This window comes from Amia ocellicauda, chromosome 15, assembly GCF_036373705.1.
Source record: "Amia ocellicauda isolate fAmiCal2 chromosome 15, fAmiCal2.hap1, whole genome shotgun sequence".
NCBI classification, from domain to species: Eukaryota; Metazoa; Chordata; class Actinopteri; order Amiiformes; family Amiidae; genus Amia; species Amia ocellicauda.
The window spans coordinates 10463205-10478600 of NC_089864.1; the positions used below are offsets into that span (position 1 = coordinate 10463205).

Genomic DNA, 15396 nt, shown 5'->3' on the forward strand with positions numbered 1-15396 from the left:
GTGGTGAGTTTTATTTCTTAGCGGTACCACTCTGTTCGCTGCCGGGGATGTTGTATCTGCAAGTCCACTTCTGTTCTACACCCCTGCTGCTAAACCTTCCTGCCATTTTTATTGTTGGTATTATAAGTCAAGCTTAGATCACCACATTCACGATTTTAATTGCTTCCTGAGTGGTTTTTAACTCGTTAATAGATTTAGAAGGTGGGTGAATCATTGTGTTGTGCTTGTTTGAACACTTTAATTGTGTTTTCAACTGAATACCAGAGCACATATGGGCTGATGACACCAGTCTGGTTTCAGATGGGATCAAGTGTCGGTTCACGCTGTGTTTCCACCTGTCGCTTAGACCACTGAACAACCGTTTTTATTAAGGATTTGAATAATGCACGGCAACTAAGTTAAATCTGTTAGGATAAATATAATATGTACTTAATTATTGAGTGGAATTATCGGTTGTTTTAGGAGACAAAATAATACAACTTTAAGAAATTCCATGTTGTATATGTTGCTAAGAAGCTGGACACACTGCTAAGGAAGAGTGTTGAATCCATCCAGTAAAACAGAGGGAATATGGGGAAGGTGGTAGAGAGATGAAGAGAGGGGAAACAAGTTCTGAAGAATCTACGTGTGTGTTAAAGGAGTGAGGTCTGGATGAAAGACTAAGAATGACTATTTGGCAAGCGAGGGCAGACGAGAAGGAGGATAGAGAAGTCTTGATCAGAAGGCTGTGTGGACCTTTCCCCCTTTCCCAGCGGGGCTGAGAGGGAAGGAAGTGGAGATGGCCAGGGAGGGAGATAGAGGACAGAAGAGCTCATTGGAAGGAAAGAGAGTGTGGGTAATATAGTCTGCTAAGAGCCAGGAGTCAGAGAGGCAGTGGAGCTTGATAGGAGAGAGCGCAGGGGCGGATGGCACCCAGAGACTGGAGGCTACAGTGGAGTGTGAGAAGTGGACCGCGGGGTTGAAGTGCAATGTCGAATGCATACATCACAAAGGAAAGTGTGCAGAAAAAGGGTTTTCCATCCATCAGACCTGAAGACAGAGTACATTTAAACTCGGGGACATGAATTCCAGCCCCTGACACCATGCATAGGTCCTTTTTAATCATGCCACATGATTACATTCTCTCAAAGATAACGGCAACTTTTCCCAAACTGTCATGAGTGTTAAAGACAGAAATTGGCCGCTGTTATGTTCTGTAGCTTAGAAATACATATAAGTGATTAAACAGTAAATTAATAGTTTTCTCTTCCTTGATCTATTCTATTCTATGCTGTACTTAAGAACATTTGATCATTATTATGTTTCATAATTCACACAAATTAACTTCCTCCGGTGTCAAGTCTTGGTATTACTTTGTTTTTCTGGTTTATATGTAACCACATGCAAGCTGAAGACAAACACTGCGTGAAACAAGTGATTGTTTGAGCGAAATAATGCACTACAATTATACTGTTGAAAATGAATTTGTTCCAGTTCTGATAAACCTTTTTTTTTATTGAAGTAAGATGTGGTGCAAACGCAGGACACGATGGACTTTTACGGATGGATTTTGGTAAATTAAAGCAACTGGTACGGCATGCCGAGTTGTGTTAAACTCTCAGGCCCCATACAGAGCGAGACGTGGGCTCTGTCCCAGAATGAAATGTAGCAAAAAGTCGTTTGCGAGCCAAGAGCTGCTCCCTCCTGCTCTGTGGGATCTGTGGAATCGTCATCGTCTTTGAGTAGTTCTCGCTCAATTGATTACACCCAGCTGTTCCTTATTAGATAACGTACAGTAAGCCACAGGAACCAGGTAGAAGGGAAAACAAAATAAAACAAGTTTGCAGCGTTTGTAGATTTGCTAAACAATCCCAAAATGTGAACTGGTTATACTTTTCTTACATTTTCTATAAATTATGCTTAAACTGTGCTTTGAAATTGTATTTTCGAGTCATCTTAATAAGCTTCTCTTTATTGGTATCCTTTGGAATGGCATGACGCTGTGTTGTCAACTGGCTAGTAATGGTCAAATTCAAATTAAAAATAAGTCAATATTATAGTCAATAGGCACTCATTTATCTGATTTGTGAATATTATGAGACCCCAGGTGGCTTCATGCATCATATTGTTGAGCAGGAAAATCCTTGGAAGACTGTGCATTTTGAGAACTACAGATTGTCCAAGTTTTAAGGGCATTTGTACTATTTTAAAATGACGAATAGCTGAAGATCTGGAAGAGCACGGGTTAATTGTCATTTTCTAAGCAACTGGCCAGCTCAATTAAAGAGTTTTGTTCAAAGGGTGTTTGATTGATTGTGACGGATGAAAGCTATCAGTGCATAGCAAGTTACACCCAGAACCATTACGTCTCACACACAGAGGAAATGTTGCATCATCACCCACCCACAACACCAACGCATGAATGTATGAAGGGATAAACCAAGTAAAACAATAATACAATGTTTTTGTCCTAACTCAATTCCTTCCTCTGTGAAAGCGGCCATACATACTGTAGATCTGAACTAGCAACCTGAAAGCCTTGTAATCATTGTATTTGCAGAGAAATGTGTCATAGTATTGAAGTTAAATTGGCAGAGTAATTATCTTATATTCTGCTCTGTCAATTTCACATCCTGGCTTTACTTCATTCATCATCGAATTGTGGACTAACCTGGCTCAGATGTCTGACTTCTTACAACAGTTAAAGGAACATCTGCCCATCTAGAGGAGATATTTATCCCTAACTATATCTGCAGCTGTTGGAAATTGTCTTTTTTTAGAATAGTTTCTCTTCACTTCACAAAATGTTCACCTGATGTCAATGGATCTGCCAGGTTTGTCGAGGATTTGGAGGTACAGCTGTTAGCACTTTTGTGGTCTGAAAATATGAGTCCAGAATGTGCTAATGAAACCAAAATTTCTCTTAAGAAATGCACCTGGAATAAAATGCTGTTGGTTTTTATTCCACACCATTCTTTTTTCTATTTTAAAACCTTTTTTGGCCCAAAGTAACCTTGGCTTCAAACTGTAAACACTGATGTTTAATGGACCCTTCATTCCATTAAATATTATCAAATTTTAAACAAAATTAAGTATTTGCTTTGTTACAAATGATCTTAATCCTGTCCTTTCAAGCAATAAGTCTGTCATTAACAAATATCTTAATATAACCCTAGAATCAAGGATAAGGTGTTTAAAAAGGTACAGGGTCTTGTTGACTAAACACAGAAATAGTTGAGTTGTATTTCAAATAATTAGGGAATAAAAAACCTATTCATAATTTTAATACCTATTTATAAATAATGTATATAAAACATTTCCCTGGGTGTAATGATTTGTTCTGTGATTTATTGAGTTGCTATCTTGGAACCTTCAAAGCCCATGGGATAAATTCATAGTTTTACTGGGCCTCTACCAAATATGTTAAAGCAAAGTATTTGCAGTGGATTTTAATTGCTTTGCCTCCTTAAAAAAAATGGTTTCTGTAACTACTTGGCTTGCCTGAAATAATTCTCAGCTACTGTTTAACTTGTTATTCATATACTTCATGTTTGTAACCTAGCCATATCTAACAACTTCTCAGTAATTAAGTCACATGTATTGTCTTATACACATTGCCTTATACCTAATATAACTAAACACTTATTGGTAAATAAGCCTTGTATATTCCACTAATTCGGTTTCTATGAATTAGTTTAAATGTTATTTATAAAACCTAAAATACACTGCAAATATCATATAAAATCACTGTTTTTGTACTCACAGTAGGTGGTTATGCATTTACACCTGGCAGACATAAACTATCATTTATAATATTGTTCTGTCAAAAGACCCTTGGGGATTTTACTTGAGTAATACATTTTAGACAATATGCTTCTTTCTTACTTGTCACATGCTGCATAAATGTGGCAATAACAAAGTGTAAAAAGTATCCATTCATTTTTGGTGATTCTGAAAAACCAAATCAAATAAAATATAAACAGTTAATCTGAGTGCAGAATTATGTCAATCTTATTGAGGTATTTTTGAGGATTTACTAAAACTACGGACCAGTTAATATCTGGTCTGATTGTCTGTACAGGTGTCTGGTTGAATGAGCCCCATAAATAAATTTAAGGAAAGATGCTGCATTTTTTAACGTAGATGTTCACAAGTCTAATTTGTTTAGCCTTCAGTGAAATACATTTGCTCCACAAAATCCACAAACACATTGAAAATACCATTACATGTATCGTATATGAACGCAAGTGTACATTTATGATGAAACACAGGAGACAGATTATAAATAATAGTTTTAAATAATTTCTTCTACTACGTCTTCTCAACGTTTACATTAAACCTGCTCCTACAACAATGCAGTTACCTCTATGTCTTTGTCACTGTACTTCCTTAATCCCATAAATCAAATGTATCCCAGAAGGACGATTCAGGCAGCAATATCACCATAGAAACTGGATCAACAGACTGCTAGGAAAAAGGCTGGAAGGTGGAAAATAAATCTAGTGGGTGAACAAAATGGCAGGCTGCCATAGAAAGTCCATTTTGTTTATTGTTTGTTTTTGATGTGAATGGCCACACTCTTCCATTTATCCTCGTTGTTTGATTTCATATCCTGTTCTTTAACTGTGGCATTTGGGAAATTATGCTACATAGAAGTGAAACAAACATAATCATAACCGCAAATGTGCTTCCAATTCCACCCCCATTAAAGGCCATGCTTTGTCATACCCATCTAAGGACATTTTGATTTTGATATTGTTAATTGAGTAAAATGATAGAAGTATACACCTTAGGCAGTATGGTTTATTGACCTTCCAGTTAGTTGACTTCGGGATAATCATTGTGAGACAGAACACTATTGGGTACTATTGGGTATAACTCGAATAACTTGGTAAAAACTTATTGTAATTGAGAATGTGAGTGTGGAAAACAAAATACAGACAAGAGTCCATGTTCTCTTATGACTTTTCATTGAGGTTATGGATCTGTGTATATCTAGCCTACATTTGTTTCTTATTTGGATATAATAGAGCTTAGCTGGTAGACATTATTCAACTAAAACAAGTGGAGCTTTTTATTTGAATGATGGGCATTTTTTACTGGTTATGATTCCTACATTAAAAAAAAATCTATTAGCATGAGGATGCTTTAATGCTTGCAGTTTCTTTTCCTACCCACCACAGTTGTCTGTGTGAAAAAGCCGAGATACAAACTAAAAAATTCCCCTAGTCTGTAAGTACTATACACAGTACTAAATCCTCCTTTCAGGGCTTCTTAACTCTGTACATTTTGGGGGAGAAATCGTGCATTAGGAAGCTTTACAGACTACTGTCATTCTACACAAAGGAACAATTCTTTGAAGTTAGTGCCAGGTCTGAAAGCCCAGCTGGAAAGGTTGTTGAGGAAGAGCAGGTAACTGTTTTACTATTGTGCTCACTTTGCGACGAAGGTCAGCGAGTTGTGCATCTAGATTGTTACTTGATATTTGATAAGTATATGTTTTTCATGCTTCATGAGTTTCAGCTTTAGCAGAAATCTTTCAACTCTTAAGACTACATCGCTTTTGTGGGTTTCAATACGCGAATCACAAATTCCCTTAATCTGCAGGATCCTCCTTTCTCTCAATCAGCTCAGTACCTTTTGTATGATGCAAATAATCTGTTGTGTATATAATCATATCATTCTGTGGGGCACCGCTGTATTTCCACGCAACTGTAGTACTCAGTGCTTTTCACAAGTTATCTGAAGCTTAAATGAAATTGCACGTACATTGCTCCCACAGTTTTAGTCATTTCGTGGGTTTCTCAATGAGTTCAGAGAAAAGGCCTTTATGGGCTGTTTTTTTCTTATAGTTTCAGGGTACTTTCTGGGTAATCACAAATCATACTAAAATCTGGACCATGGCTGTAAACAATATATAACAGTTAAAGTAATAATTTGTTTGTTTAACTTCAAATGAGAAACATGGTCCATATATGTGCTTTTGGGCATCCTTTGTTTTTGTTTTCTTCTCCAAGTAATGAAGAAAATAACTCAATCTGTGTTTATTTGGACTATCATTTCAACTTCATGTGTCGTTCAGGGATACTTTGATGGCAGTGTATAAGAAAAACTGCAATAAACTAGATCTGTGTTACGTTCAGCATAAATTCATAGTATGTTATGTATGATATTTATTTATGTGAATTCTTGCGGTTTGTTTCCTTCTGTTTCTTGGATACAAAACCAGGCTCTGTGTCGAATGTTTGTACCCAGAACGTGCCCTGGAAATGATCTGTGCCAGTGACAGATGAGCACTTTACACTTGGTTGTCTGTGTTTCACACAAGATGAACGTCAATATAGTCTCCACACACTAATGATGATTGAAAGTCGATGTGTATACCAGCCCTTCAACTGGGAATGGGTCATTGACATATAATATGAGTATTAGGCAGTTTATATGTAAAATTGACTCTAATATATCAATGGCTTAAGTATTCTTTTGTTAACTGAAATAAGGTCTTAGATTTTAAGCCTACTCTCGTTAGTATCAATTTTTAAGTAGGTAGTATAGCATTTTGTCTTCTGCTCATTTTAAAGCAATAGTGTACCAGATTATTCCAACTAAAATAATTTGAGTTTCTTTCTGTAACCCAGGTTCAATTCAATTCTACATTCGGCTGGCAGTGTTGTTTCTTTATATTAACATCATCATTTTGGTTTACTCCTGTTAATGAGCTGTTTCTATGAGCCGTAGGTGGCTCTACAGGACTTCAATACACAGGCACTACCACTACACAAGAAAGCTGTAGATTAGGAGCTTCAGGCAGAATTCATTACACTGTATTATTCTTGTCACTGTGTTGTCTGCGTAATGCTTATCCTGCTGAAAGCATTACAAAAAAAAATCATTAGGTTTGTGCACGTGGAAAAGAGAGTTGATGTTTTTTTTACAGTGATCATTTAGCTTTAATCCTCCTGATGGACTGCCAAGTGAAAAATGCATAAATATGTATTTCGAGATCTTTACAGCGCTGATAAAATAAATGATCTGCCAGCTAATATTTTTTTCTGTGCTGCTTGTTTCATTAAATTTTGTCTGCGGAGCTTTGCATCCAATTAAACGTGTCGTCGGATTTTATTTACAGGGGTTTATACGTGATGGATCAAGAAGAAACATGCTGTAGATTGTTATGACAGCTGGGAATCATTACCAGGTTTTGCTTTTTTTTCCTGCTTACAAAGTGTCCTTTGATTATTTTGAATTGATATCACTGGCAGACTTGGAAAGAATGATCAGTCTCTCTAACCTTGTGATTTCACCCTAAATTGATGACATTCTGTGGTCACACAGGCTTTGAAAACATAGGGTAGTGGATAAGTGTTTTAATGATCATGCTACAGAGGTTCATAAATTTAATTTGGTAGCTTGGCAATTTCAGGTCATTATTGGACCTATATAGTAATATTGTGACCAGGCCAAGTGCATATATGCCTCAAGGAGGTGACCCATACCAGTTCAGTATCTCAGTGGCCAAATTAATATCTTGTATATTGGGAAGAGCATCCTGTGTACTTACACTGGCATTTCGCTTAGCAATATCTGTTGGAAGCTATTTTACCGAAGTAATCAGTTAGTATGACAAATTGTATTCTACCCAGGAGCAATAACAGTGTCCTATATAGCACACATCGTAGACCAGGCACCGTGTAAGACATTAAATACAAATATGTGCTGATGACTTCAACTCTGTCTACAGCTGTGGAAAGACATTTGTATCGCACTAGACTGCAGTATTCCTGGGTGTGTTTTAACGCTCTATGAATTGCATTTCCTTGCAAATGCATTGAAAGGAACAAGTTTAATTTGCCTCTTTTCGTGTTTTTTCTCATTTGCGAATTGCGAGGCATGTGCAGTTTTTCTCCATGACTACATATTTAACTGTCTGTCCCTGGAACGTCAAATATTTTCATTTCTCTGTCTCGGTATAAGGGAACAGAAAGTGTATCATCATATGTTCCAAACCACATTAATATCCATCCTTCACAATAAGTAACTAAACCACGAGCACTATAGTGTTGCGCTATACAATGAACTCCTCAGCACATCTGTCTTTGGTCCTGACATTGCAATTTATATTCCCTGTCGTTGCCTTCGTTATAACATTAAAGATTCTAAAAGACCATCCCAGCGTGTCCTTACAAATGGCATAACTGGGAACTCTGCACATGTGCATATACATAAGTCGAATGAAATATAATTATATATATATATTTCAATTATACCCCCCAATAACTTAACACGACTCAACGCTACGACCCCGTTCTTCCTCAGAAGGGCTCAGAGCATTTCATGTTGTCAGAACAGCTTAACATGCCGAGAAGCCACAGGGTTGCTCGACTATACTTAATGCTAGCCAGCTTTCACAGTCCCTTGGCAGCGCCCGGCCAATTGAGTGCCATGGGGAACTCCTGGCTAAAGCTGGCAATGGCACAGGCTGGATTTGAGACCAGATTGCGGTTGCTTGTATTGGCCTAGCATACACTCTCGGCAGAGGCTTTCATATGCTGAGTAATAATTCTTTAGTAACTAGCCTATGGCTTTTATTTAATTTAAATGTCAAGCATTAGTTTTTTTTTTATGTATATGAAAGATTTGTTTAAGTCGATATGTGTTTTTTCTTGTTTGTTTTCATTGCAGCTGGAGGACTATTCAAAAGTTCTAGTTTTTAATTAGGCTGTCATCTGCAACTTCAAAAACAGAGAGTTAGTCAGGAGTTAATCAGAAACAAGAAACCCTGGTGCTTAGGGAAATCAAGATTTTATTATTTTAAAGGGCCTGAAAAGAGTTATAGATTTCCAAACTGATGTGTTCTGGTTCACCTGCATTAAAGGCAGATCCTGACATTGATTTAGGAAGAGCATTAGCTAACTGGTATTGAAGAGTGAGCTGTTTTCTATCTGAAGTGAACTCGGCAATTAGAAAAGTGTGGGAAATTAGTTACCTGGCAAATGATGATTTAGCTAGACATTTGAAATTGGCTAGTCTTAACTTTACTTAAGTATTTAGTTCCAATTTGTTTTCTGCAATCCTGTTTGACTCTTTCATTGCTGAATTCAAGTCAAGGGGCTTGTATTCAATTGCAGTTTAAGCAGTGAAGAAAAACAGTTTTTTTAGGTGAAATAATGCTAGGTACCACAATACCATTAAGACTTTATCTAAATGGTAACCAATTCAATATGTGTTTGTCTCTCTGTTTGCTTTCTGATAAATGATTGGGATACCACTTTAATTGGCATTCTGCTGCTGGTGACAAACATCTGTGTCATGTACTTTTAAATATATTACATAGACTCCTCCCCAGTCCCCATATACTATTCTGTTGCAAGAAAATTGTGAATTGTGAAGGCATTACACTTCAGGGCATGCTTTTTGTTGTTTCTTATTGAAAATGTCATGGACACTTACATATCAGAATTATGCATTAATCCTTATAACAGATATGTGTCTGCAAATGTCATTATTAAGCAAAGATGTCGGATGTTGTTATACTAATAGCTCATAACAGTGGAAGTTTTCTGAGCTACAATGTCAGGTTGGCTGCTTGCTGAATGCTAGACTGAAGCAAGTTGTTTAACAGATGTCACTGCTGACATTAAAACCATTACCAACGACTTTATCGTGGTTGTTTTAATCTAGAGTACATAGATTCTCTGTTCCATTAAATTTGAGGTGATGATAACATAACAATACATTTTGTATTCTCTGTATGTTTTTTTGTGTGTGAATATTGTATGTAGCATGTAGTTCATAATTGTAATTTCATTTTACAATGTTTTGACACCATCCCCTGGAGACTACACATGCTTGTTGCTACAATGTGAAATTGTTATTTCCTATATTGAAAAGGCAAAACTGACTAACCAGTCAACTTGTACCAGGAGAAATGCCTGGCTAGACAATCAAAACTCTGCCATAGTATTGCATTAATTCATTCTTACAGTCCAAAGTTGTATTTAAGGTGGTAATTAATTAATAAATAAACGCAAATGGTGTACTAATCACCTGTATATGGGAAAGTAGATTTGACTTGGATTGGATTTGTCCTCATACATGACTGAAGGATTTACACCAAAGACTGTTTTATAGAATTTGACACTCAGCAATCCTTATATTACCGTGTCTAAAGTAGCACATTGTGTTCCATGATTAGTGCCAATTAGGTCTGTCAAACCAGGTGTAAGACAGGTTATAAAACAAATTAGAGTGAAATCGGAGGAGTCTGAGATTAACTTTATGCAGGACAACTGACCTACAGTCATTGGAAAATAAAGTGAAACAAAATCATAATCGCGTTAGTCCAGAGACAGAGAGGTCTCAGTGGAAGTCTGATTTCATTCTGGTTTTCAACAAGACCAACAAACCCCTGGGTAAGTATTAGCTTGTAGGGCAGTAATGACATGTAGATGTAATTTGTAAAGGATTGAGTAAGAGGGAATTATTTTCAAATGTGTGTTAAAACTGACATAAATAGATAAGATCAACAGTGCTCTTGTTTTAATTTGATTTTGTAAGAAATAAGACTCTAGATATTGTTTCTTGAGATCCATATCACTGTTAAACATATACTTTTGCCATCATGTGGAATTTGACCGTATGAAGAGTGTATCTGACCTGAACAGGGTGCAAGGTGAAATGAAAATACTTTACAGGGCACGGGTCGAGTAGAAAAAGCCCCAGGCAATAATAGACCATTATTTCTATTCTAACTTTTCTTACTGTATATAGTGTTGCCAGTTAACTATACAACTATAATAATTGATTTAACTTTTTTCTCTCAGATGTTTGCAATATTTGTGTTCTTTACGGGCTTCAGAAAAGTCAACCTTTTTCCGAATTAATAATTCATTTAATTATAATAAGGAAACACCAGTAATAAGGCTGGTTCTTGTGTCATTTCATTTGAAGCGAAGGAACGCAGCCTTCTTGCATTTCAGTGTGTCTTCTTCTGACCTTTCAGGCATTCCAGCAGCGTATAATGAGCCCCTGTTCAACCATTGCCTCATATTTATTGGAACAAAGACCCGCTTTACTACAGAGAACTTTGCTTTGAGAGAAACCTCTGGATTCTGTTATCCTCATTGTGGACGTATATGAATTACATTACGTGAACCTGTCACATAGAGCCGGCATCTACAAAGAAGGTTACATGAACAGAGTCTAGCTGTGCCGGGGCATTGAGCTTAATTAATGACTGGGTTTATAGCTCAAAGAAACCAGAAACTCAGACTGAAGATGTATTTTGTCAAACAGGCTTTGTTTTAATTGTACGTTTTAAGGCAAGCTTTCCAAAAGTCCACACACTGCATATTTAGTGTTGTATGTGATTTTTATTTTAAATATCAAACACCATGAAATGTAACAAAGGGTGGAGAGATATCTTCCCAGACAGGAAGACCCGCAGGCCTGCATATTACACACACAACTCTGTGATACCAGCAGGGACATATGCCTATCAGAAGGAAGTGAAAATCTACATATAGTTCAAAATTATTGTGAAAATATATGTATAATAATCAAATGTATAAGCAGAAGGTTAAAATAACTTGTACCAGTATAGCTCTTCTATGTTAACATCTCTATTAGCTTGGGATAACTGGACACACTTTAATTTATAGTTACTACATTGTAGCAGTTGCCTTATATGGTGTACACATCAATTCCAACAAGATTTCATCCCAAAACTTTCCAGTACCAAACTAATACAGGCAAAGATGTCCCTAGGTTATATTTCAGTTTATTTTCCCTTCATGTTACAGTGATGCAGTGTGGCAGTGTGGGGAACATTAAAACACTAGAAGCATGCCACAGAATTCAATAAAGGCATCTGATCTGAGTGTAGGAAAGAAAGGGGTGTTTTATGATTCAGAACATGTCAACATAAAAACCAATCAATCACTGATGTATCTACAATGCAGCTGCGGAGTTGTGAAAAGTACATTGATGACAAAGCACATCAGTATATTTTACAATTCACATTCTAAAGTTCCAAAATCACCATCAAGGCTACTTTGTTTTCTCTTCATAGAAAAGCAGCAGGAACATGCATTGAGTACACTGAGTTACAAGTACACAGCAAGAAACTCCTTTAACATCATGTCATCAAGGCAAACTTCTTGGTTATATTATAATATTTAGTTCATGGAAACCCTATCAGAGAAAATGGATGCTCTTGGATTAGCACACAAGTTGTTTATACGGGTGCAAAATACTTATTATACTTGTATAAATACTGTACTTAAAACTGTATGAAAATGTAAATAAAACCTGCACTCTGACATAATATAGAGACCTGTTAGGGTGGATTGGTAGTTTTATATATATATATATAAAAAGAACACACATTTTGAGGATTAATTTCACAAACAAAATAAGTCTTCAGCAAGGACAGGCTGTCATTTTTTACAATTGATTCGGTCACAGCTGAAATAATGAAGTGTGCATTTGAGAAGGCATGCAGGCATGCCTTTGATATCCAGGGCATGTAAGACCCATTAGAGTTCAGCAGGCATTGAAAGTAGAGCATGTGTCGTAGAGATTTAAACGCACAGCAAAATAGACAATCAGTCATCATAAGCACTTGCGGTTGGGTATAGTGAGAATGTCATTGACGATGACAATGGAGAAAACATGCAGTGCAACACACTCTTTGTGGGGGGAAAATAAAAGTTCTATCGGTGTTGTGTTTGTTTAAGATCGATGCCTCTGTCAAGTCAAAACTGCATAACGAATAATAAACCCTCCTCAAATAACAGTGAATCGCGTAGATTAGAGGGATTTGAATACATGTGTTGTGAGATGGGAGCCAGAATCATCATCATAATGCATAAAGGATTATAATCTATGCTCCTTTAATGTATACAATCTATGTATGTAATCAATAAGATGCCTTTTTTTTTGGCCACACAATGAAAGCCATTCATGGGTGACATTGAAAAGTGGCTGGTAAGGCCTCGCCCTAGGGGTTTGACTCCACCTCAAGGTTTATTTCTCATTTTGTAAATACCACTAAGTCTTTGCATTGCTGACCATAAGCCTTATGAAAATAAACCATCATTATATGTGTTACTGTCCTTCAAACAACAACAAAAACTGTATTCATCTTTTTTTTTTTTTTTTAACAAAATTCCTGTATCAAACGGTGGTCTTTAGCAGGGTTGTACATCCCATAATTCCCCATTTTGCGTGGGTCCCTTTTTTCCCTTCGTGCTACCTACTGTATTAAAGGATAATTAACTAGACTGTGGAGTGGCCCCTCCTATCAATTGCAGATTGAAAGCACTGTCCTTGATGGCAGGTTTGCATTACATAGAAAAGAAAAGCCCCTGTCAAAGATAAAGCCCCACAAAGGTTTAGAATTGTAATTTGCAATTGCTGGTTGGATCAACGTTATGTTTAAATAGCAATTTAATATATCAGATTAATATGTTATCTATTTGACATTTGTGCACTGTTTTTTATTGTCCCTTATTAAAATGACATTCTGGAATTATAGTATTTTATCATTAGAGTTTTACGTTCTATTCTGATTCTATACTACAATTTTCAGGAAATCTATCCATTCACCTTCAAGATCTTGCATTATTGACAGAACAGTGATGCTGGCTTTCGGACGTTTCACATACGATTCTGAAATAGTTGAATTGTGATACTTTTTAAAGTGCCATTGTAAAAAGAAACCTAATATTGTAGTTAAGGCATTTAATTATATATCTGAACGAGGTGACTAATAGAAATAGAAGCTTATTGAATCGTAGGTGGCTGGAGCCATGCAGTCTCCCTCTTCAAAGAGCTGGGAATGGTGAATGACCAGAGCAGACAATAAATACGTGTGTAATTGGAGTGGACAGGGAGAGGCGGAAACGAGGATAAACTCCCATCACTTTCAAACCTGCAACTTTGAAGCTGGCCACTGGCCTGTGTAACTAAGCAGGTCCTACCCTCAGTAAAGAGAGGTTACAGAATTACCCACAGACTCTTTTAAAGCAATCTTCAAAACAAAACAACAATCAAACATTAGAACACCCCCAGCATTCTCAAACTGTATTATGTTTCATGAAATGTGTTTATTTTGTGACAGTTGTAAGTCACGCTGGGTAAGGACGACCGATAAGACCAGGGTACGCAATTGTAGTACACTAGCGTAGCCCTCATCGAGCTAGTCCCATAAAATCTATACTCCATTGAGTTAAGTCAGTAGAAAGGCAACTCACCCCAAATGTATCCATAATGTGTTCACTAAATGTAATGTTAGTGAATAATTAATGTCAATTACTCAAAATAATGCTCTCTAAACAACCCTTAATGTAACCATTAGATCATCCCTACCTTCATCTGTACCTTAATTAAAACTCAGCTTTGTATTCTGTTTTAATTCTGGTGTGCCACAGAATTGTGGAAAGGATACACATGAGAAACATTAAATGTTAAATTAACGATTCCTATCCTATTCCTATTCGTTTTAAAATGTGTAACGGGGTGGAAGAGTTGAAGGGGTTGGTATGCTTACTTTTTTGTGATATAGGTATGACTTAGGCTTGAAAATGTGGTAGAAACACTGTGCTAAGAAATATATATATATTTTTTCTGTGACTGAAGAGATGAGATCAATAGGAACTTCAAATGCAAATGCATCTACAGTATCTGAGTGTCTTTTTATTTCGTCTGCACGCATGGAATAACAAACATTGGAAAGAAAGCCCTTGTGTAACTGGCAAATGAAACAAATGTAAATAACTACAGGTGGTTTTTTTACATTTACACATGCTGGAGGAAGTTAAAGGTTTAGCACCTGTGCGTTGTGTTCATCTCTATGTTTAAATGCAATCTCTGGGTAATGGAATGGCTTCTGTCACGTGAAGAAAGCATTTTCTATTCAGGGATGGAATTAGTCCTAGCAGTGTGCTCAGGCTTCATGGGGGGTATGCCCCCTGGAGGAGAAGGACGCAGAGCGATGTTTGCATCGACATGCACCGTTTGTTGGTTAAACGATCCATAGCAAGGGCCAAGTCTGTTTATTCATGAATCGGCAGATCACAGACCACCACCTAAATTAGTTTCCTTTACTCATTTAACGCATTTATATCTAAAGAACGAGGCTGGAAAAAGCTTGCCCATGTTTATGTAACGCTACAGTTTGCAGGCTGCACATATTGTCTTATTCGTGGCTAGAATGACCGAATGTTTACCATGACTTTTGAGTTACATGACATTGTTGATTTGTTTAATTATAGTACAAATGTATTCATATATTTGTGCTTGAATATGGAGACAAAGCAAAGCAATGAAGATCAACAAATGCCCATGGTCACTATTGTACTTTTTGATTATGCCTTATAGATGCATCTTGTGATATTCTTTGTGATCTCTTTACAC

General features: G+C 36.7%; 1 protein-coding gene across 1 annotated transcript in view; it reads left to right on the top strand.

Annotated features, from left to right (window-relative positions):
* LOC136771547 (PDZ domain-containing RING finger protein 4) overlaps positions 1 to 15396 on the top strand; it is a 133033-nt gene that overhangs the window by 2370 nt on the left and 115267 nt on the right. The window lies entirely within an intron of this gene.